Source organism: Choloepus didactylus, chromosome 2, assembly GCF_015220235.1.
Source record: "Choloepus didactylus isolate mChoDid1 chromosome 2, mChoDid1.pri, whole genome shotgun sequence".
NCBI classification, from domain to species: Eukaryota; Metazoa; Chordata; class Mammalia; order Pilosa; family Megalonychidae; genus Choloepus; species Choloepus didactylus.
Genome location: NC_051308.1, coordinates 169,561,687 through 169,587,809, shown reverse-complemented (window position 1 = coordinate 169,587,809; position 26,123 = coordinate 169,561,687). Strand labels below are relative to the sequence as shown.

General features: G+C 39.1%; 1 non-coding gene across 1 annotated transcript; it reads left to right on the top strand.

Moving 5' to 3' along the window:
• The first annotated feature begins 17,389 nt into the window (after positions 1–17,389).
• On the top strand, positions 17,390–17,494 carry LOC119528278. The gene has a single exon (XR_005215597.1). It is a non-coding gene; the product is annotated as a U6 spliceosomal RNA (small nuclear RNA).
• The last annotated feature ends 8,629 nt before the right edge of the window (positions 17,495–26,123 follow it).

Sequence of the window (26,123 nt, the reverse complement as noted above, 5' to 3'; positions counted from 1 at the left end):
ACATACTACTTAGAAATCCATGACTATGTGGTTAGAGAAATCTTAAAACCCTACTTGACAGTTGTGTGAACTCTTGGATAGATTTTTTCCTGTGGGTAGAGATTTTAAGTTCAAGCTGAACTTTTATGAAGAGAAATTGGCTAGAATTCTTTGCCATGGAGCCAAGAAAGGAACTTCAGATATGCTAGTCAGTAACACATTTGTCAAAAATATGAATCTAAGGCATTTTAGCATGCACGTGTATTAAAGACACAAATGGGGCTCAGCTTGGGCAAAAAATAAGTGGAAGAGTTTGCATTTCATATTTCCCACTTCTCTTTGTATGTCTGCACACTACTTTCCCTTAATTTTCTTCTCTATTCTGGAGACCCAAGCTCTCATACTTTAGTTCAAAGCTGAACTCCATAAAAACATGCATTCCTTCAAAATATCCTTTATATCTAACTTCATATCTCTGCTTTACAGGTGAAAAAGGATGTTCAAAGTACTTAGTGACTAGCTCAAGGTAACACAAATTAAAATTGTAGAGCTCATTTACAAATATTTTATTTCTATAGCTTTTCTATATTCTTTTCATCCTTCAAGCATCCATTAATTTATTTATTCAATTTCTTAACAAACGTTTACAAAAAGCATGCTGCGCACAAAACATCTAACTTTTCAATAGAATCTCATAACTTTTTTACATGTACTTTTCAATTAATTCCCACAATAACTCTCTAAAACAGATTGGTTATTAATCCCATTTTACAGATGAAATAGTTAAGGTTCAAAGAGATCAAGTAATTTGTCTTAGATCACCATGTTTATTAAGTGTCGTGGCTGAATTCAAGTCAGTTCACACTTGAATCCCCAAGCCTTCTGATTCAAATTTCCGTAGACCCAAAGAAAATTACATATTGCCCAAACTTCATGAATCACATCTAATTGAAAACCAAAGACAGATTAAATAACAATATAAAAACACAATATTTTAAATGCAAACTAAATTATGTAGGCAATAAGTGCCAAGGAGTCAGAGAAGGGAGGGATCAATGGAAGCTGACAAAATTAGGAAAAGCTTTATGGAAGAGGTAAACATTGAAATGGCCTGAAAACATTAAGAGGATTTAGATAGAAAAGGAGGAAGGGCTTTCCTGGATTAATGGATGATATGAAAAGAGTAGCAAAGAAGGAGAAATAAACATGACAAGTTTAAGGGGCAGTAAGCAAAGTTTTAATAATAATAGCTGCCATTTACATGAAGACAACATGTCTTAGTGGTTAAGAGAATGACCTATAAAGACAGACCATCTGTGTTTGAAACCAGATTCTGCACTTATTGGCTGGTAACTTGGTAAGTTAATTAACTTCTCTGTACCTCAGTTTTCTCATCTGTAAAACTGACATAGTGGTATTACCTATTTCCATGATTGTTATAAGGGTTAAATAAGGTTCACTGTTTAAAATAGTGTCCAAGCACTATGTAATTTACTTAATTAAATAAAGTACAAAAAGTATTGTAAATATGCTCTATTCCAGGCACTGTATTAAGCACATTATATTATTTCATTTAATCCTCATTATCCTATCAGGTATATACTATTATTCATGTTAGTGGTGGGAAAACTGAAACTAAGAGAGTTAAACTTTTAAGATCACAGGGCTGATAGCTTGAAAAGCTACGATTCAAACACAAACACGAACGCTGTACTCTTAATAGCTAAGCTATAATTCCTGTGTATAAAAAGCACTGTAGGGCTGAAGCTTTACTTCAGACCCCCTGCCATGCTGATGGCACTTTTCTTTCTAACACCCACCCTGGTGCTGCCAGAATAAACCTTTCCTGCCAGAGGGGAAAAAAAAAAAAAAAAAAAAAAAAAGCAGCAGCACTGTAAGATAAAGTAAGAAAAGTAAGTTGAGGCCAAATTATGGAGTACCTTGAAATCATCAAGCTAAGGCAATTAGATTATCTAGTATAGGCAGTGAGAAGACACTGAAGGTTTCCGGGCAGTGATGTGTTTTAAAAAAATTTATCTGACTACAGAATTCTGGATGGATTAGAAATCTCTGGGCCATAAGAATATCAAGTAGACATAAGCATATCCCAAATAAACTTGAAAAAAATAGGCCAATTTTGGGGGGCCTTAGAATTTACTCTTAAAGATTTTCCATCCCTTGACCTCATTTAGTCCCTAAACCATAATTAATAATAGTGTCAACATCAAATAGCCAGAGGAAAAGTTGAGACTTCTACTGGCTGATTTCAAAATCCACTTAAACCAAGTAATGTTAAATTCCACTACCTCAATGTAGGTGATTAAAACTGAAAGCTATTTAACAACCCAAACTAGAGAATGAATCACAGAGGTAATGCTTCTTGATCTAATAGCCCTACTCACCACCACCCCCAGATGATATCCCAATTATAAAGCATTGCTGGGGAAAGTCACACAACCAGAGTTAATGTTCCTACAAATTCAAATTTCAAACTCAGCTGGGCCTGAAATGCTACCAAGAAATGTTTCTAGATAGCTCTACTCAGATATCTCTCCCATTTCCCCTCAGTAGCTATTCCAAACATTCACCACTAAGACTTCTACACTTCTCTTACCCATCATCACCAACACTTCCTACTACACACACACATGCTCAACAAATGAACTTTTCTGTATTTTTCTGAGAAAATAAATTTAAATACAATCATGTAGGAATTCCTCACTTGGCATCATGAATTTATCTGTAAACCCATGTATTTTTATGTTCTTCCCTCCTAGATCAATTAAAAGGTGTCCTTCCCTGTGTCCAAAGTTAATCTTTTCATCTTATACTCTGGATTCCTTCCCAATTCTATGATCCCCTCTCATTTCTAAATTTTCAGTCTTCCCTCTCTACTGGCTCTTTCCCTTCAGCACTTTCTTTAAACAGCATACTGAAGGCTCCACTATATTCAATCCTCTTTTAAACCCATGTTCTTCCCTGGCTACCCTTCTCTTCTTCCTTTCAAAACCAAGCTGCTTAAAAGAAGAGCCTTCTCTTCCCTGTGCTCCTTCATTTGTTCATTCATTCTTTTAATATTCCTTGGACCCCATGTTCACAGAACAGACTCATTATGAACAAAAAATAGTCTTCTCTCTTACCATAAGTTTTCTGCATGGTAAATAGGATAAATTTGAAGTGATTGTTTCCTGAAAGAGAAGGAAAGAAACAAAGAGAAAGAAAGGGGCTAAATTCTACAACATGTTAGACAAGATAAAGATTAAGGATATGTGCAGGATGAAGAGTGGATCCATAAACTGAACTAATTCATCAGAAGCAGAAACTTTGAGCCAGAGGGGCCTAGGAAATAACAACCCCCTTCTCCAAGTTCTTCTACCAAATCCCCAGAGAGATTGGGAGGGACACAGGACAATCTACTTGTGGTCTGAACTTCAAGCAAACTTCACTTGATTCTCAAATATCTTTGTAATTTGGCTGATGCTGAGTTACAACCCAAATCTACTAATACCATTCTTCTTAGAATTTTTCAATAATTTTCCATTACTATTATGAAAAACGTTGAACTTCTTAGCCTATAAAGGTCTCCTTTGGAAAAAAAAAACTTCTCTGACTTATCAAGTCTAAATTAGATGTCATTCACTGGATTTCAATATCACTCTGGAATTTCTGTCAAAGTATTTCTAAAACTATATAGTAGTAGTTATGAACTCCTTGGAGAAATGAAATATAACTGTCATAAGTATATCCCCTGAATAGTTCTGTGCCTCACACATAGTAAGTGCCCCTTCTGGAATGAATAAAGTTGAAGATAATTGTACTAAAATAAAAACTAGGTAAATGCTAATTTCAGGACCCTAAATCCACCACTCAAAACAGCCCAATACAAACTGAAATGGACGTTCAGTTCAAATACATGCAAGAAGTGGGTGCATTCAAATAGCGTTTAATCTAAAGTTGGAGTGCTGCTCATTTTGCCAAGGCAGATAAGCCATTAAAAACCTGTGGTATGGGGTATTTACAACTGAAACTGAATTTTAGGATGTATAAATTAGTTTGCCTCCTTGGAAAGACATGGCTTCCTGTTTTCAGAGAAACAGGTTAATAAAAGCTTACTAAAAAGATTCAAAACGCTATTTGGAGATCAAATAACGATTAAAAACAATATTTTTACTATTTAAGTGTAAATGAATCAGAAACATATGGATTAAATTTCCTTTAAATTACACATGCTTCAAACTTAAGAGTAAAAGCACAGGTGAGACCTGATTTGGATTTCAACAAGGCTAGAACCTTTGAAAAATCATCTGAGATGCTCAGTCAACTCAAAAATATAGCTGGATTCACCCATCCCAAATTAATCCCTATCCTATGCTTCTTGTTTTAATGGGATAGGTATAAGTACCCAAATAGCTTAAAGGTAAAATGTCTAGACCTGAATTTAGAAATTTTTTTAAAGAGAAGAATAAACTTGCTAAATCTCTATTCAGATATCTCTCCCTCTTCCCCTCAGTAGCTATTCCAAATGTTCACCACTAAGACTTCTACACTTCTTCTCTTACCCATTCATCACCAACACTTCCTACTACACACACACATGCTCAACAGATGAACTTTTCTGTATTTTTCTGAATCTACATTTTAAATCTGGTTTTAAACAGAAATTCTTTCAGTTTAAAGAAAATGTGAAATATTCTTTAAACTTTTACACAATTATCTTGAGTCTCTTTCTAATAAATATTTTATTTCTGCGTCTCTATAATGAAGAATAAACTAACTTTAAAAAAAAAAAAATTCTACTACATGCCAGGCACTGTGCTTGGTGCTTTGACAAACATTATTTCCTCATTCAATACCACCAGAAACTAGTTTAGGTCACTGTTATGCAGATTAGGCAGAGCACTTGTATTTTACCCAATTTTGCTCTCCTCATCTTGAGCTGTCAGTTTAATTAAGCAGCCTAATAGGCCAACTGAAAAAATTTTACATGTTCTTCATCAAATGAAACCAATACCATTAAAACTTGAAGTTCTTAGCTACAAATAGAACTACACAGAACTAGTTGGCAGCATAGAAAGTAGTGAGAAGCATATGTTTTTTGGACAGCAAGTTATTTAATCTTTTTGTACCATAGATTTCCCAGCTGTATAATTGGAGTAATACTACTTACTTTATAAGGTCTTTGTGAATATAATGGGAAGTTGTATGTAATGTGCCTCCGAGTAAATATTCAATAAATGATAACTATTACTTAAGAAATATGTGTACACTAGTGTGCTCAAAACTTATTTTCTCCACCAAACTGTCAGATCCACACTGTGTCAATGCCTATGACCCTTCCCAACATGGATCCTTCTCATCTTTCTCCAGACTCTCAGTGATCGACTCCCCACCAAGCACACAGAGAATGGTTTCCACACATTCTGAAGAGGTTGGACAGAACCAATTCTATCACAGGTTACAACTCTCCATCCCCTAGTCTCTACTGGTATGTGCCCTGTGGGATATCATGTTGGCTACTTGAAGACTGAGACTATTTAGCACATCAAGCCAGAAGTTATCTATGTCAGACAGCTGGGGTATGCCATGACTCAGCTTTTGCTAAATGAGATAAACCACCACTGTACAGAGGCTTCACTTTTCCCATCAAAATCCAACTGGCTCCTCTACCACCAGTTTAGGGAGTTTGATGGCCTCTAAGAAGCTACAGATCTTTCTCAGATATACCTCAGCTCCTGGCCTATGCTCATGCACTCTAGGAGGAGCTAGCACAACCCAGCACATAGGCATAGTCAGAGTGGTTCTATTGCTCAAATCCATTATCTTGGAGAGAAGAGAAGAGAACATTGACTCCCCTCTCAACCACTAATGCTTTTATATCTGAGGACGAGGACTCTGCCTCCCTATGACTTCCATATGATCTCCAACTTTTCTTCAAGGAGACAGATTGGAATGAGGTGAGTGGGGAGGATTCCCAGAACATGCCACAATTCCATACAGGAAAATGACCATAGGACATTTGCCATTGACCTTCCCCCAACAAAAAGAAAAAAAAATCTCCTAATTTCTTTTTTCTTGGGAAAAACACCAATTCCCTGGCATGACAGCCCATGAGACTTTTATAAAGTTCCTGTGCAGCTTTTAAAGTTCTGAGTTTCATCTAACCTTGTCAAATTTGCTGGTTAGTCAACTTATTGTTGCCTATCAGCAATGAAAACCTGATCAGAATAGGTGTTCTGGTTAGCAAGGATCTGCGAGTAACTTATCTCCAAGAGGTTTTAATGAGCTGCATTAACTCATGGACTTCAACAAATCCATTCATGAGGTAATTGTTTATACATCCCTAGTGAGAGGTTGCATATGGTGCAAAGGTGTTGAATGTTGTGTACTTACCACTGGTGAGAATTTTAAGAGGCAACCTACTGCTCTGAGAGACTTCTAATTATCATTAGGTTCATCTTCAGTTGGGTTGCTCTTTGTTTTAAGTTTGCAGGACCAGGAACTAGCTTCATATCATAGCTAAGAAGGTGAATATGACTGGTACTTAACAGAGGCCCCACCTTCAGCTATGTCATCTCTTGGGAGAGTAAGCAAGGGAAATAATCAGACACTATGACTTTCCTACATCTCCAAGTGATATTCATCTGTCAGAGGCAGGGTTAGAGCTGGAAAAGTAAAATTCTGGGTGTTGCTTAAGCTTCCACATCCCATTATCCACTGTTATCACTCAGGCTAGTTTGAGACAAGGCTGAAGGGTGGTTGGCAATACAGAGTCACCATAGAAGAAGAAAAAATCATTATAATGCAGCTGATGTCCTGGTGATAGTAAAGAAGTAGGCCAACATAGAGCCAATGGTCAGATCAATCTCAGTCATGATATAGTTGTCAGTACCAGAGCTGCACTTGTTCAACAGATTGTTGCAGAGGGGAATCTAGGCAAGAAATTATACTGGGTTTCAGAGTATGTTGTAACTGTGATCCAAGGAATTCTATCCACAGCTCCAGCCAACTGCTCCCAATGAAGAAAGTGACTGTGGGCTTGTTCCTAGAGTTCTAGATCACAAAGAGACCAGTGAGATATCAAGACCTTGCAATAACCTGGGTTCAGACAGGATGCCAGTTCTCCTGGAGACCTGACTGGAGTACTAAGAAGGGTAACCAACCAGACAACCAAGTAGGAAGTGAAGACCTCTGTTCTAGTTTGCTAATGCTGCCAGAATGCAAAATACCAGAGATGGATTGGCTTTTATAAAAGGTGTTTATTTGGTTACACAGTTACAGTCTTAAGGCCATGAAGTGCCCAAGGTAACGTATCAACAATCAGGTACCTTCACGGAGGATGGCCAACGGTGTCTGGAAAACCTTTGTTAGTTTGGAAGGCATGTGGCTGGCGTATGCTCCAAGTTCTGGTTTCAAAATGGCTTTCTCCCAGGACATTCCTCTCCAGGCTGCAGCTCCTCAAAAATGTCACTCTTAGTTGCTGTTGGGGCATTTTTCCTCTCTTGGCTTCTCTGGAGCAAAAGTCTGCTTTCAACAGCCATCTTTAAACTGTCTCTCATCTGCAGCTGCTCTCTCAGCTTCTGTGCATTCTTCAAAGTGTCCCTCTTGACTGTAACAAGCCCGCTCCCTCTGTCTGAGCTTATATTGTGCAAGGCCCATGCTGAATGAGTGGGGCCACACTGCCATGGAACTTATCCAACCAGAGTAATCACTCACAGTTGAGTGGGGCATATTTCCAGAAACAACCTAATCCAAATGTTCCAACTTAATCCCCACTAATATGTCTGCCCCCACAAGATTGCATCAAAGAACATGGCTTTTTCTGGGGGACATAATATATACAAACCGGTATAGCCTCCAAATCTGAATAACTGCAACACCCCACTCAAAACCCCAAGAAAGAAATCTAGGAACTATACATGATACCTCCTTCTCCCACACCCTCAAACCCAAATTAAGCACCAAGTTATTCTGTTCTACATCCTTAATGTCTTTTTTTTTTAATTAAATTCACTTTTACTGAAATACATTCACACACCATACAATCATCCATGATATACAATCCACTGTCCACAGTATGATAACATAGTTATGCGTTCATCACCACAATCTATCTCTGAACATTTTCCTTATTTAATGTCTTTTTAATTTGTCATTTCTTTCCATCCCCACTGTCATTACCTTAGTTCTGATACCATCATCTTTTACCTGGATTAGTATAATAGCCTCCTAACTGTTCTTTCTGCCTTCCCGCCAACCCCAATTTCTTACTACTACACCACTTACAGGCTACACTCTAACCCTACCTAATTACTTGTACCTCCATGAATATGCATGCTCTCTCTTGCTTCTTGGGGTTTTGAACATCTTCGCTTGGCTAAGTCTTACTACTTCACTTCCTCAAAGAGGGCTTCACAATTCCTCTAAGACTGTGCTACCACAGTACCTTGTAATAAGGACTAGGAATACCATATCGTGGTTGCCTTTTCGCTTACCTTTGCTTTTTTAATTAATAATGTACTCCCAGCTCTTAATATACTGTCTGAAACACAGTAAGTAATCAATGAACATTTAATCAGCAGACTAGATTCTGTAACTAGGGGGTTAAACTCCTGCTATTTTAGATTTTGAATATAGATGATATAAACAAAAGAGTCAAGAAACATGCAGGATCCTAGAAGTTGTGGCTGTGCCTCCAGATTTTGAGTCTGAGGAGTGTGACTATTCACAATGGAGAGACTAATTTTCCATCAGGTTTGACTTAGGTAGTACAGGGCCAAGATGGACATTTCAGCAACCCAGCAGTGAATAACTGAGGAAGGCAATGGGAAAAAATACAAAAACAAAAACATACAATACCTCCTCATCTAAACAGAGCTCATCTAAACAAACTTTCCCTGGTGGCAAGAGACACTAATGATATTTAAAACTGATTATGACATGTTAAAATCTGCTCTTCACTTCTTAGGGGGATTTATATTTTTAAGGGAACTCCTTCTGTGTAATATTTTAGAGTCTTTGGCTCCAAGCCAAACATAAATTCTCCCTGCCTTCTCACCCCCACACATAAATCCCAGCCACCCTAAGTTCACGCTATCCCAAATATAAGTAAAATTAAGTCCTAATTAAAAGTAAGTGTTAAGATATTAGTTTATTCAAATGAAATCAAACCTTTCTTGCATACCCCTTTTATACAGAGCTCCATTTAAAGTCAATAGAAGGCAAGAACAAGTTGAAATAAAGCAGTAATTTTATATAATGTGAGGAAAAAGGAAGCATCCTCAATGCATAATAATGTTGCGTCTATGAAAGTAAGTCTTGTCACTTTTGTTTTCACTAATTAGCTAATTAAACATTTTCTGTTCGGCCCCGCTCCAGTCAAGATGGTGGAGTGAAGTACTTCAGAGCTCCATCCCCACACAGAAGCTTTCAACAACCAGTGAAAACTAGCAGAAACATCTTTCTCAGTGCTCCAGAAAACAGCTAAAAGACTGCACTTACAAGGCAAGCACCAAATCAAGAAAAAGGCAACTTAAAAGCTGTAGGCAATCCTGGCACCCTGGCTGGCCACCCCCCATCCTTCACCTGGTAGGCACAGTGCCAGCCTGCACTCTCAGTTCAGGTCTCTGGTTCCAGTTATAGATGGAGCAAAATAAAACTCATGCACATACTGGAAGCATATATGTCTGGCCTATTCTAATCTGTCTGGTGGTGACCTGAAGGACTCATTGTCCCAGAACTTGCCCGATATATAGAAGGCGGCTCACCAAGCTCTCCTATAGAACACTGTGAGAGAGGAGTCATGTGGCTGTAGGGCGAGGGATTGTTGGCTGTAAGACACAAAGTGTAGTTCCCAATACCAGTGAGGAAACTGTTTCCTAGGGAAGAATGGGGAATTTCTAGGGCCAAATGTGTATGCCCAAGACAAGATGCATGTACAGGAAGGCCCAGAAAGACTCCTGTGTTTTGGCCCAGAACTAGTCTCTAAATCATTGTATGAATAAGCTCTGAAGGAGAGCCCTCACACAGGTCAATCTGCAAAGACTAGGAAAGGTATTTTCTTTTTTTCCCTTCTTTAATTTTTCTTTGTTAGCTCCTGACATTCAAGTAAAGCTCTGTCATAACACTAGCTGGATACAAGCTTAAGGAAAAGATGCTTCAGGGTCTAAATTCCAGTGATAACATATTAAAATATAAAAATTTGAAGGTTTCAGCAAAAGATTACAAAACATTAAAAAATAGGAAGTTGATGGCTCAGACAAGGGACAAGGGATAATATTAAAGCATTAGAAACCATCAGTGAGGAGGACCAGACCTGGATCATTCCAAAGACTTTTTTAAAATGGTCCTAACTATGCTCAAAGAACTAAAGGAAAACATGTACAAAGAACTAGCAGGTAACATGACCACAGACATAGGGGACTGGTGGTTTGATGGGCTGAGCCCTCTACCATAGGATTTACCCTTGGGAAGACGGTTCCTGCAAAGGAGAGGCTAGGCCTCCCTATAATTGTGCCTTAGAGCCTCCTCCCGAATGCCTCTTTGTTGCTCAGATGTGGCCCTCTCTCTCTACCTAAGCCAACTTGAAAGGCGAAATCACTGCCCTCCCCGCTATGTGGGATCAGACACCCAGGGGAGTGGCAACGTGGAATATGACTCCCGGGGAGGAATGTAGACCTGGCATCGTGGGACGGAGAACATCTTCTTGACCAAAAGGGGGATGTGAAAGGAAATGAAATAAGCTTGAGTGGCAGAGAGATTCCAAAAGGAGCCGAGAGGTCACTCTGGTGGGCACTCTTACGCACACTTTAGACAACCCTTTTTAGGTTCTAAAGAATTGGGGTAGCTGGTGGTGGATACCTGAAACTATCAAACTACAACCCAGAACCCATGAATCTCGAAGACAATTGTATAAAAATGTAGCTTATGAGGGGTGACAATGGGATTGGGAAAGCCATAAGGACCACACTCCACTTTGTCTAGTTTATGGATGGATGAGTAGAAAAATAGGGGAAGGAAACAAACAAACAAACAGACAAAGGTACCCAGTGTTCTTTTTTACTTCAATTGCTCTTTTTCACTTTAATTATTATTCTTGTTATTTTTGTGTGTGTGCTAATGAAGGTGTCAGGGATTGATTTAGGTGATGAATGTACAACTATGTTATGGTACTGTGAACAATCGAATGTACGATTTGTTTTGTATGACTGCGTGGTATGTGAATATATCTCAATAAAATGAAGATAAAAAAAGAACTAGCAGAAATCAGGAAAATAATAGACGAACATAAAGAGAATATCAATAGAGAGATGGAAATTATGAAAAGGAACCAAATAGAACTGAAGACCACAGTAACAGAAACTTTAAAAAATTCCCTGGAGGCATTCAACGCCATATTGGAACTGGCAGAAAAATCAGTGAAATTAAAAAGAAGAAAATTGAAATCATCCAAGCTGAGGAACAGAAATAAGAATGAAGAAAAGTGAATGGAGCATGAGGAATCCTTGGGACACCATCAAGCTTACCAATGTAAACATTATGGCAGTTCCAGAAAAAGAAAGAGAGAAAGGGACAGAGAGAATATTCAAAGAAATAATGGCTGAAAACTTACCAAATTTAACAAAAGACATGAATATACACATCCAACAAGCTCCAAACAGGATAAATCCAAATAGACTCACACTATGCCATGTTATCAAACTGTTAAATACCAAAGATAAAAAGACAATTCTGGAAACTGCAAAAGAGAAGCAAAATGTCACATACAAGGAAAACCTCAATAAGGTTAAATGCCAATTTCTCACTGAAAATTATGGCGGCAAGAAGGCAATGGAAAGATGTACTTAAAATGATGAAAGCAAAAAAAATTGCTAACCAAGAATTCTATATCTTGCAAAACTGTATTTAAAAAATGAGGGACTTTTGGGAAAATGGAAGAAGAGGAAGGAGCTGCAGAACCTACTCCTCCCCCAAAGCAGCAAGTAGACAGGCAGAAACTGTCCAAATCAACTGTTCTGGGGCTCTGGAGACCAGGGGAGTTCTTCACAATCCAGGGAAGTGTGGGATGAAGAGACTGAGAAACCATCCTCAGAGACTACTGAGTAATTCCATCTGTGGCTCCTGGCACCTATCCCCCACCCAAGGAAAGTAGCAGTGGGTGGTCTGATCCTTGCCTGGGGCTGCTGCAGACTGAGATGACCATGGGAGTCCTCCACCTCAAGTACACAGGACACAGCCCAGTACTGAGCCAGATACTGGCCAGCAGTTTTAGACCATGGGATGCTGCTGTTCCAGCCTGTCCCAGCCAGATGGCTACAAGGTGCCATTATTTCGACAGCATCAGAAGCAGAACTGTCAAAGGGTCATAAAAGCCCACCATAGAGCTGAGGGAAATAGATTGCCAAAGAGAGCCATCTGCTGAGCAGCCCAGAAAGTACAGCTTATCAATGTGAAAGGTTAAAAAAAAAAAAAAAAGAAAAGGCCTTTTGGAGTCTTTCCTAACCCTCTTCCTGGGCCCTTTACATATGGTCTATGCCCCCTGCACAGGTACCTGGCCCTTTTTTGACAGGGAAATACTGATCAACCAACTGTCAAAGAAGAGCCTTAACACAAATCCAATTAACAACAAAATCCTAGACAAGAGAGTAAAACTGGACCTTCAGTATAAACCCATCAAGATAATCAGATGCCTAGATATCAGCAAAAAATCAAATGCCACACTAAGACTCAGGAAGATATGGCCCAGTCAAAGGAACAAATTAAACAGTTGGAGTAGATACAGAATTTGGAATAACTAATCAAAAATGTCCAAACAAATCTCCTAAATCAATTCAAGGAGACGGCTAAAGAGGTAAAAGATATTAAGAAGACACTGAGTGAGCAAAAAGAAGAATTTGAAAGCATACAAAGTAAAACAACAGTTCTTATGTGAATAAAAGACACAATAGATGAAATTAAAAATATACTAGAGTCACACAACAGCAGATTTGAAGAGGCAGAAGAAAGGATCAGTGAGCTACAAGACAAAGCATCCAAATCCAAAGAGACAAAAGAACAGGTAGAGAAAAGAATGGAAAAATTTCAACTAGTTCTCAGGGAAATGATTGACAACATGAAGCACACAAACATTCACATCATGGGAGTCCCACAAGGAGAAGAGAAGGGAAAAGGGCCAGAAGGAATATTTGAAGAAATAGCCAGAAAGTTTCCAACTCTGATAAAAGACATAAATATGCATATACAAGAAGCTCAACATACTCCAAACAGAATAAATCTGAATATACCCACTCCAAGACACAACTAATCAGACTATCAAAAATGAGGGAAGGACTAAGATATTCCCAGATCAACAAAAGCTAAGGGATATATATTGTCACTACTAGACCTGCCATACAAGAAATGCTACAGGGGGTTCTGCTGGTTGAAAGGAAATGGACACTAAACAACTGAATGAAGCCTCATAAGGAAATAACAATCTCTGGTAAAGATAAGGACATGGGTAAATATAAATACCAGTACTATTGTACTTATTTCTAACTCCACCTTTTACTTCCTACAGAATCTGAAAAGCAAATGCATAAAATGTAATGATAAATCAATGGTTTTGGACTCATAATGTATAAATGTGTAATCTTGACAAAGGTGGAGTTATGGAGGGGTACAGGAAATAGTTTATGTATGCTAATGAAGTTAAGTTGGTATCAAAGCAAAGGAAACTGTTATAGATTTAGGACAATAAATTTATCCTCTATGGTAACCACAAAGAAAATATCAGAGACTATGCAAACTCATATAGACAGAAAATAAGAGTAGAAGTTACCAGGGATGGGAAGCAGGAGCAATAGGGAGTTAGTGCAAAATGAGTGTAGGTTTCTGTGTGGGTGAAAGGAAAGTTCTATTAATGGAGAGTGCTTAGGGTAGTGCAACAACGTGAATGTGAATTCACACTGAACTGTATGCTTGGGCGGGGTTGGGATGGGAAGATTTACATTATAGATGTTTCCACAATTAAATAAAAAAGAGAAACTAAAGAGATAATGACAAGTAAATGTACTGCATGATACTGGATAGGACCTAAGAATGAAGGAGAAAAGGCTCAAGAGGACATTATTGGGACATAACAAAAAATTGAAATATAGACTGTAAGCTTTTTATCAATGTTCAATTTCTTGAACTTGATAACTGCACTTAACATGATTACTTAAGTGAATGTCCTTGTTTGTAGGAATTGTACATGGAAGTATGATGTGTATAATCTGCTTCCAAATACTCAGAACATAGACCAGATAAATATAGATTGATTGGTAGAGGGAGGAAGGAAGGAAGGAAGGAAGGAAGGAAGGGAGAGAGGGAGGGAGGGAAATGGCAAAGGTGGCAAAATATTAAAATTGGTGGATCTGAGCATCTGGGGGGGTGGAAGTGTACTGGAGTTCTCAGTGTGGGGCTTGTATTATTTTTGCAACTAACCTATGAGTTTGAAATTATTTCAAAATAAAAAAGTTTAAAAAAACCCCACTTTCTGTTGATATACTTGATACTTTCTGATGTGTCAGGATTTAATAATATCTGCTAATGATGGTCAACCTTAATGTTTGATTGTGCAGGTTGCTCACTATATAAAGATGCCAATCCAAAGCAAAGACTGGGGGCTGAAATCCAGCCTGCACTCTGTTCAACAAGCTTTGTGCCCTAGCATGGGACTTGCATCCACCCAATGCAGAAGGCACCTTTTTTCTAATCCACACAAAGGTACTATATGGGTAGTAGTGGCCCTGCTTGAAAGGGTTAAGACTCAGATACTGTCATAATTCTCAAGTAACTCCAGAAGATCAACCTTCTGAATTATATGCTCCAGAGATCCCCAGGGCATTCATCAATCTAAGGATATATCATTCTTCCCTCTAATCATCGTTACTTTGAGCCTGAACCACTAAATGAATCTATTCAACCCCTGCCCATCAGAACCTTTGCTTACAGCAGAAACTGCCAGACCTTTAAACCACTCAGAACAAACAATGAAGCCTATAAAAGTCTGCTAAAGGTTAAGAGTAAGCAAAATCCAGCCTTCTGTTTATATTTCATATCTGCTTGATTCCAAGCCCTTAGAGCACACTTGAACCTTTGGCTGGTAGTACAATGTCTCAAGTTTCTGTGACCCCATCTTTCCTGGGACTCAGCCCCCTAGACATAGTTCTTCTGATTGAACCCCTGAATACAGTTTCATTCTCGTGCCTCAGACTTTCTAATCTTACTCCTCTTCAAGGCTGACTTCCCTTTCAACTAATGATGAATGTGATTCCAGGCCTAGCATTTAGCCTAATAAGGGGAAAGGTCTTAAGTGGCTCAAGTAATGATGCTGACAGTATGGTATATTTTACAGGCTCCAAAAATGCCAAATTCAAAAAAAAAAAAAAAGTTTTTTAATTTGTGTATTATTTTGTCATCTTCCTTAACTAGCTATTACAAAAATCTCATGCCATGGGACCAAAAACGCTCATCACATTATCTTTACTATCAACAATAACAATAGTAACAAAAACAATTACCCACTCTGGTGAAGACCATAGAGATAAATTCTAGAAAACAGATTTATGAAACCTAGGCACTTAAAACCTTAAATATTGCCCCATAAATACAGTATAATTTCTTAGGACAGCTCCTGCCAAAGGAGCTGCAGAAATGTAGCAGGATTGAGAGAGTAGTACCTCTTACGGGTAGGACAGCAGACTAATTCTTCAGCTTTCAGTTTTTCCTAAGGCTGGTCATGGTACTGACTTTTCCTATAATAAATCATTTCTTCTTTCTCCCATAGTTAACTCCTGCTAAAATCAACCCAATTTCATCTTCAATGTCTGCAGGTCTTGCCCCACCCAGAACATCTTCCCCTATTTTCCCCTAAATGCCACATTTCACTTTGCTTTTTTAACTGAAACCATGACTCTTTTCCTTAAGACCCAGGATCATTTCTTATTTCATTCAGGATCAGGCTCTAAAATCTCTTCAAGTTTTATTCCATTTAGCAAACTAGCTAAAAGTTTTCTAGAGATGATGACTGAATGGTCACTAAATTCATATTATAACTACAGTCTTGCACTACTCTGGTGGGTCCAATTTTCCTGCCACCGCAGCCATGCTGTCCTTCCAGACAGACCTAGGCTGATGCTGGCATGCCTTTGGAGACTGAAATCCACACTGGCATCACATGCTTTTTTTTGACATCACTATTTTTGGCTGCATAATTCCATGATCTACATGCTGATATTTGTCTTGCATCCCTATGGTTCTAGCTATCTCATAACTCAAAGTTAGGGTTTTGTTGTTTGGAGGAGGAAGATAGAAAAGGAAGAACCAGCCTTAGAATGAAGTCAATGCTGTGGATAGTAAAGAGAAAAGAAGGAAAGGGCCTGGGTCCTTGAGGACTTTTTGAATAATTGAATTAACAAATCCTGAAAGCCACTGTATTAGTTTCCCATTGCTGCTGTAACAAATAGCTACAAATTTGGTGGCTTACAGAATGAAAATTTATTATCTTACAGTTCTGGAGGTCAGATCCAAAATGGGTCTCACTGAGGTAAAATCAGTGTATCCACAGGGATGTGTTCTTTTCTGGAAGCTCTAGGGTAGAATCCATTTTCTTGCTTTTTTCAGATTCTAGAAGTCACCCACATTCCTTACATCATGGCCCCCTTCCATTTTCAAAACCAGCAGTATCAGATTAAATCCTTCTCACAACAAATTACCCTGACTTTGCTCCCATCATCACACATCCTCTGACTCAGACTCCTCTTCTGCCTCCGTCTTCTACTTTTAAAGACCCTTGTGATTACAATGGATCCACCCAGTTAATTCAGAAAAATCTCTCTATTTGTTAAAGTCAGATGATTAGCAATCTTAATTCCATCTGCAACCTTAATTCCCCTTTGCCATATAAAATAACATATTTATAGATTACGGGAATTAGGACATGGATATCTTTGGGAAGCCATTACACTGCCTTCCATAGTCACCCCAGCTGTGGACCTGTACTCATTCAATACAATAAATTTCCCTATTGTTCAAGCCTAAGTAATTTGAGGCTGGGTTTGATTTATATACCACAATCTCCCAGTCACCACTCAGCACAGTGCCTGAAATATAGTATATGCTTGATAAACACTGATGAAAGAATTTTTCAATGAATATTGATTCCCAGGTGCCCAGATAGTTTAGGCCAGTGGTTTTCAAACTAGATCTCATAGATCCCTAAGGTGCTATGGCAGTGCCTCAGGGGCCATTTGAGGTGGGGAAAGAGAACTGCTAAGGAGGAGATTGAGTTGGATCCCTCTCCTAACCTAGTTTCAGTGAGAACAGTTTGCCTTTACTTATTTCATATTTGAGATTCTGCCTAAAATTTTATTCATAAGAAGGGATTCTAGTGCTCACTTTGGCAGCATATGTACCAAAAATGGAATGAGACAGAGAAGATTAACATGGCCCCTGCACAAAGATGACAGAAGTTTGTGAAATGTTTGATATTTTTAACTACAATGAGATATCATTTCACACCTACTAGAACGGCTACTTCAACATTTTTAAACTACAATGAAATTTCATTTCACACCTACTAGAATGGCCACTATTAAAACTGCAAGTGTTGAGAGGATGTGGAGAAATAGGAACACTTACTCACTACTGGTGGGAATGTAGAATGCTATAGTCGCTGTGGAAGACAGTTTGGTGGTCCTCAGGAAGCTAATGCCATATGATCCAGCAATCCCACTACTAGGTATATACTCATAAAAACTGAATGCAGGGATGCAAACAGACATTTGCACACTGGTGTTCATAGTGGCATTATGCACAATTGCCAAAAGATGGAGACAACCCAGGTGTCCATCAACCGATGAACAGATAAATAAAATGTGGTATATACATACAATGGAATATTACCCAGCTGTAAGAAGAAACAAAGTCATGATGCATGTGACTACATGGATGAACCTTGAGGACATGTTGAATGAAATAAGTCATATACAAAAGGATAAATATTATATGACTTCACTAATATGAACTAAATATAACTAGAAAACTCATGGTGTTAGTATCTGTAACGTAGGTCCCCAGAAGATAGAATGAGGGCAGAGAATGGGAAGATGATGCTTACTTTGTACAGAATATGTAATAAGGTTGATTGTAAATGTATGGAAATGGATGGAGGTAATGGTAGCACATTATAGTTAGTGTAATTAACAGCACTGATACATGGGTGTCATTGTAGTTGAAAGGGAAAGTTTAGGATCATATATGTCACTAGAAGGAAAGCCAGAGGATGAAATATGGGACTGTATAACACAGTGATCCCTCTTGAGGGTAAAAATGTTCTAGAATTGATTGTGGTGATGAATGTACAACTCTTGGATATACTAGAAGACATTGTGCACTTTAGATGGATTATATGTATGTGAATTTATCTCAATAAAACTGCTTTTTAAAAAATTTCTGGGCAAATTACAGCCCCTAAGCAACTCTATGTTGAAATTAAGACCTGTCATATGTGAAAGAAAAAATGTCCTCACATATAAACCAAATTAATCTTGTTTCTGGTTTTGGTTTCCAATATATAGGGAACAAAAATGTTTGAAAGTCTCAAGTGTGGTCACTATTGCAGGCTTTTCCATCTGCCTTTTAGCCCAGCTGGAGTTGAAATAATGGGAATGCATACATCTTGCTCCTGGGACACCTGAAGGAAGTACTGAGTCTCGGATGCTGCAGGCCCTGAGACGGGCTGGCAGTATATAACCTCGTTGGGCCAAGTGACACTACTCGTGAGCCTTCAGTTTTGTTGGATCTTGAAGTCAAACCATGTGGATTCTGCATTGGGCAAGCTCTAGCAGAGAAAAATCTGTAGCTGCCTGGATTTGTCTGACTGGGAGCTGATGCCCTGGAACCCCATTGTTGTCAACTCAGAGGGCCCGGGGCTAGAGGTCTTCCTCTTGTCCCTATTAACTGGTTCTGCCTCCCATCCCCTTGTTAATGTAACCTCCAGATCATTCAAGGAACATTTGGTGGCACCTGCCCTCTGCCAGGCCTTCACAGCTGGAGGGCTGTACTCAGTTTCAAGGCAATTTCAGCACAGGGTCCAGCTCTCCCTACTAACCCCAGTAAATTCCATACCTTGTCAAAGGCCCTTCAATTCTGCCTTTACCTCTGACCTGGATCCCTGCTCCCCTTCCTGCACCATACACCCTTTCCAATCCTGACTTCACATACCCAAAATCAATTCCCACAGGTGGAGAATAAGGAAAAAGCCTGTAATCATTGTAAACCATTTCAACTAGAGAAGACCCACGACAATCTTAATAGATCTAAGAGAAAAGTTCCTTAGCACATTATTGATTGCATGAAGTGGTTTTCTAATTTGCAAACCTTAAAGCGATTCAGGAGAGGAACAAAATAAGAAATACTCTCCACTTCACAGACCTCAAGGCACCTAGGCGTGCAGGGCACAGGGGCAGTATGAGGGTCCCCACGGTTGTGTCTCAGGCCCCTTCTAGGGCACTGGTCGAAGGGGCCAATACTGTGGGCCATGAGGAAGGCTGGGGTTCCTTTCCTTTCCAGGTTCCTCCACAATGTAAGCCATGGTTTTCAGCAGCTTCTGGGGCTGCCTGGGCTCCGGGGGTCACGCTGAGAGCCTGCCTCTCCTGGACGTTTCAGGCCCCTTTGGGCCTCATTGTCTGTAGCCTCCACCTCTTCCCTGAGATGACTGTAGCGACTTCATAGTGCCAGACATCAGCTCCTGGAAAGGCAGGTCCCAAAGGCGTTTTTGGCCCCTCTCAACTTCAGAAACATCTCAGTGCTTGGGGAAGGTCCATAAACTCACTACCCACCCCCCTAAATAACCCAAGGAAAATCCCATGGGTTACTTAGAATTGTAATTTTTAAATTTTTGTCTCACTAGTTTACCTGATAAAAGAGAGAACAAATTTGCTATGGTTTCATACCTTAAGAGCAAATGGGTTGAGTTAGTGTCACTTTTTCAAGTGTTTCTTATAGGACCTCTACCCTGTTTTATATAATTATGCTATTGCCCGTTATCTGCCTTTCCTATTTTCATTCCAATACCTTCCATTAGTAACTGTTTTATGTTTTTAAAAGCAATTTTATTGAGACACAGTCACACACCATATTAGCCATCCAAAATATACAATCAATGGCTCACAGTGTCATCATATTGTTGTGCATTCATCATCACAATCAATTTTTGAACATTTTCATTACTCCAAAATAAAGAAAAAAATAAAAATAAAAAAGAACACCCAAAACATCCCATACCCCTTACCCACCCCCCATTATTTATATATAGTTTTTGTCTTTATTTTATTACTCATCTGCCCATATGCTGAGTAAAGGTAGGGTCAGTCACAAGCTTTTCACAATCATATGGTTACATGATAAAATCTATATAGTTGCAGAGCAGAGAACTGCCAAGCCAGAGCAAGACGCCGTGCCTCGTGGTTGTTCTTTGGACTGAAGGAAAGTAGGTAAAAAGCCAGGAACTGCGTGGACTGGACACCACAGAGCAATCTGTCTTTGGGCATACTTCATACAACACTCATGAAAACGTGGAACTGCTGAGATCAGCGAAATCTGTAAGTTTTTGCGGCCAGGGGACCCGCGCCCCTCCCTGCCAGGCTCAGTCCCGGGGGAGGAGGGGCTGTCAGCTCCAGGAAGGAGAAGGGAGAATTGCAGTGGCTGCTCTTACCGGAAACTCATTCTACTGATTCAAACTCCAACCATAGATAGACTGAGGCCAGACACCAGAGACTCTGAGAGCAGCCAGCCCAGCAGAGAGGAGACAGGCATAGAAAAAAAACAACACGAAAAACTCCAAAATAAAAGCAGAGGATTTTTGGAGTTCTGGTGAACACAGAAAGGGGAAGGGCGGAGATCAGGCCTTGAGGCGCATATGCAAATCCCGAAGCAAGGCTGATCTCTCTGCCCTGGGCACCTTTCCTTAATGGCCCTGGTTGCTTTGTCTATTAGCATTTCAATAACCCATTAGATCTCTGAGGAGGGCCGGTTTTTTTTTTTTTTTTTTTTTTTTTTTTTTTAAATCCTTTTTGCTTTTTCTAAAACAATTACTCTAAGAAGCTCAATACAGAAAGCTTCAAAGAATTGAAATTTGAGCACGTCAAGTCAAGAGCAGAACTAAGAGAGCTCTGAGACAAAAGGCAATAATCCAGTGGCTGAGAAAATTCACTAAACAACACAACTTCCCAAGAAAAGGGGGGTGTCCGCTCACAGCCACCATCCTGGTGGACAGGAAACACTCCTGCCCATCGCCAGCCCCATAGCCCAGAGCTGCCCCAGACAACCCAGTGTGACGGAAGTGCTTCAAATAACAGACACACATCACAAAACTGGGCGTGGACATTAGCCTTCCCTGCAACCTCAGCTGAATGTCCCAGAGCTGGGAAGGGGGAGCAGTGTGAATTAACAGAGCCCCATTCAGCCATCATTTGAGCAGACTGAGAGCCTCCCAACACAGCCCAGCAGCCCAGAACTGCCCTGGGGGGACGGCACTCACCTGTGACATAGCACAGTCATCCCTCAACAGAGGACCCGGGGTGCACAGCCTGGAAGAGGGGCCCACTTGCAAGTCTCAGGAGCCATACGCCAATACCAAAGACTTGTGGGTCAGTGGCAGAGACAAACTGTGGCAGGACTGAACTGAAGGATTAGACTATTGCATTAGCTTTAAAACTCTAGGATCATCAGGCAGATTTGATTGTTAGGGCCACCCCCCCTCCCCGACTGCCCAGAAACACGCCCCACATACAGGGCAGGCAACACCAACTACACACGCAAGCTTGGGACACCAATTGGGCCCCACAAGACTCACTCCCCCACTCACCAAAAAGGCTAAGCAGGGGAGATCTGGCTTGTGGAGAACAGGTGGCTCGTGGACGCCACCTGCTGGTTAGTTAGAGAAAGTGTACTCCACGAAGCTGTAGATCTGATAAATTAGAGATAAGGACTTCAACTGGTCTACAAACCCTAAAAGAACCCTATCAAGGTCAGCAAATGCCACGAGGCCAAAAACAACAGAAAATTATAAAGCATATGAAAAAACCAGACGATATGGATAACCCAAGCCCAAGCACCCAAATCAAAAGACCAGAAGAGACACACCTAGAGCAGCTACTCAAAGAACTAAAGATGAACAATGAGACCCTAGTACGGGATATGAAGGAAATCAAGAAGACCCTAGAAGAGCATAAAGAAGACATTGCAAGACTAAATAAAAAAATGGATGATCTTATGGAAATTAAAGAAACTGTTGACCAAATTAAAAAGATTCTGGACACTCATAGTACAAGACTAGAGGAAGTTGAACAACGAATCAGTGACCTGGAAGATGACAGAATGGAAAATGAAAACATAAAAGAAAGAATGGGGAAAAAAATTGAAAAACTCGAAATGGACCTCAGGGATATGATAGATAATATGAAACGTCCGAATATAAGACTCATTGGTGTCCCAGAAGGGGAAGAAAAGGGTAAAGGTCTAGGAAGAGTATTCAAAGAAATTGTTGGGGAAAACTTCCCAAATCTTCTAAACAACATAAATACACAAATCATAAATGCTCAGCGAACTCCAAATAGAATAAATCCAAAAAAACCCACTCCGAGACATATACTGATCACACCGTCAAACATAGAAGAGAAGGAGCAAGTTCTGAAAGCAGCAAGAGAAAAGCAATTCACCACATACAAAGGAAACAGCATAAGACTAAGTAGTGACTACTCAGCAGCCACCATGGAGGCGAGAAGGCAGTGGCACGATATATTTAAAATTCTGAGTGAGAGGAATTTCCAGCCAAGAATACTTTATCCAGCAAAGCTCTCCTTCAAATTTGAGGGAGAGCTTAAATTTTTCACAGACAAAGAAATGCTGAGAGAATTTGCTAACAAGAGACCTGCCCTACTGGAGATACTAAAGGGAGCCCTACAGACAGAGAAACAAAGACAGGACAGAGAGACTTGGAGAAAGGTTCAGTACTAAAGAGATTCGGTATGGGTACAATAAAGGATATTAATAGAGAGAGGGAAAAATATGGCAAACATAATCCAAAGGATAAGATGGCCGATTCAAGAAATGCCTTCACGGTTTTAACGTTGAATGTAAATGGATTAAACTCCCCAATTAAAAGATATAGATTCGCAGAATGGATCAAAAAAAATGAACCATCAATATGTTGCATACAAGAGACTCATCTTAGACACAGGGACACAAAGAAACTGAAAGTGAAAGGATGGAAAAAAATATTTCATGCAAGGTACAGCCAAAAGAAAGCAGGTGTAGCAATATTAATCTCAGATAAAATAGACTTCAAATGCAGGGATGTTTTGAGAGACAAAGAAGGCCACTACATACTAATAAAAGGGGCAATTCAGCAAGAAGAAATAACAATCGTAAATGTCTATGCACCCAATCAAGGTGCCACAAAATACATGAGAGAAACATTGGCAAAACTAAAGGAAGCAATTGATGTTTCCACAATAATTGTGGGAGACTTCAACACATCACTCTCTCCTATAGATAGATCAACCAGACAGAAGACCAATAAGGAAATTGAAAACCTAAACAATCTGATAAATGAATTAGATTTAACAGACATCTACAGGACATTACATCCCAAATCAACAGGATACACATACTTTTCTAGTGCTCACGGAACTTTCTCCAGAATAGATCATATGCTGGGACATAAAACAAGCCTCAATAAATTTAAAAAGATTGAAATTATTCAAAGCACATTCTCTGACCACAATGGAATACAATTAGAAGTCAATAACCATCAGAGACTTAGAAAATTCACAAATACCTGGAGGTTAAACAACACACTCCTAAACAATCAGTGGGTTAAAGAAGAAATAGCAAGAGAAATTGCTAAATATATAGAGACGAATGAAAATGAGAACACAACATACCAAAACCTATGGGATGCAGCAAAAGCAGTGCTAAGGGGGAAATTTATAGCACTAAACGCATATATTAAAAAGGAAGAAAGAGCCAAAATCAAAGAACTAATGGATCAACTGAAGAAGCTAGAAAATGAACAGCAAACCAATCCTAAACCAAGTACAAGAAAAGAAATAACAAGGATTAAAGCAGAAATAAATGACATAGAGAACAAAAAAACAATAGAAAGGATAAATATCACCAAAAGTTGGTTCTTTGAGAAGATCAACAAGATTGACAAGCCCCTAGCTAGACTGACAAAATCAAAAAGAGAGAAGACCCATATAAACAAAATAATGAATGAAAAAGGTGACATAACTGCAGATCCTGAAGAAATTAAAAAAATTATAAGAGGATATTATGAACAACTGTATGGCAACAAACTGGATAATGTAGAAGAAATGGACAATTTTCTGGAAACATATGAACAACCTAGACTGACCAGAGAAGAAATAGAAGACCTCAACCAACCCATCACAAGCAAAGAGATCCAATCAGTCATCAAAAATCTTCCCACAAATAAATGCCCAGGGCCAGATGGCTTCACAGGGGAATTCTACCAAACTTTCCAGAAAGAACTGACACCAATCTTACTCAAACTCTTTCAAAACATTGAAAAAAATGGAACACTACCTAACTCATTTTATGAAGCTAACATCAATCTAATACCAAAACCAGGCAAAGATGCTACAAAAAAGGAAAACTACCGGCCAATCTCCCTAATGAATATAGATGCAAAAATCCTCAACAAAATACTTGCAAATCGAATCCAAAGACACATTAAAAAAATCATACACCATGACCAAGTGGGGTTCATTCCAGGCATGCAAGGATGGTTCAACATAAGAAAAACAATCAATGTATTACAACACATTAAAAACTCGAAAGAGAAAAATCAATTGATCATCTCAATAGATGCTGAAAAAGCATTTGACAAAATCCAACATCCCTTTTTGATAAAAACACTTCAAAAGGTAGGAATTGAAGGAAACTTCCTCAACATGATAAAGAGCATATATGAAAAACCCACAGCCAGCATAGTACTCAATGGTGAGAGACTGAAAGCCTTCCCTCTAAGATCAGGAACAAGACAAGGATGCCCGCTGTCACCACTGTTATTCAACATTGTGCTGGAAGTGCTAGCCAGGGCAATCCGGCAAGACAAAGAAATAAAAGGCATCCAAATTGGAAAAGAAGAAGTAAAACTGTCATTGTTTGCAGATGATATGATCTTATATCTAGAAAACCCTGAGAAATCAACGATACACCTACTAGAGCTAATAAACAAATTTAGCAAAGTAGCGGGATACAAGATTAATGCACATAAGTCAGTAATGTTTCTATATGCTAGAAATGAACAAACTGAAGAGACACTCAAGAAAAAGATACCATTTTCAATAGCAACTAAAAAAATCAAGTACCTAGGAATAAACTTAACCAAAGATGTAAAAGACCTATACAAAGAAAACTACATAACTCTACTAAAAGAAATAGAAGGGGACCTTAAAAGATGGAAAAATATTCCATGTTCATGGATAGGAAGGCTAAATGTCATTAAGATGTCAATTCTACCCAAACTCATCTACAGATTCAATGCAATCCCAATCAAAATTCCAACAACCTACTTTGCAGACTTGGAAAAGCTAGTTATCAAATTTATTTGGAAAGGGAAGATGCCTCGAATTGCTAAAGACACTTTAAAAAAGAAAAACGAAGTGGGAGGACTTACACTCCCTGACTTTGAAGCTTATTATAAAGCCACAGTTGCCAAAACAGCATGGTACTGGCACAAAGATAGACATATAGATCAATGGAATCGAATTGAGAATTCAGAGATAGACCCTCAGATCTATGGCCGACTGATCTTTGATAAGGCCCCCAAAGTCACCGAACTGAGCCATAATGGTCTTTTCAACAAATGGGGCTGGGAGAGTTGGATATCCATATCCAAAAGAATGAAAGAGGACCCCTACCTCACCCCCTACACAAAAATTAACTCAAAATGGACCAAAGATCTCAATATAAAAGAAAGTACCATTAAACTCCTAGAAGATAATGTAGGAAAACATCTTCAAGACCTTGTATTAGGAGGCCACTTCCTAGACTTTACACCCAAAGCACAAGCAACAAAAGAGAAAATAGAT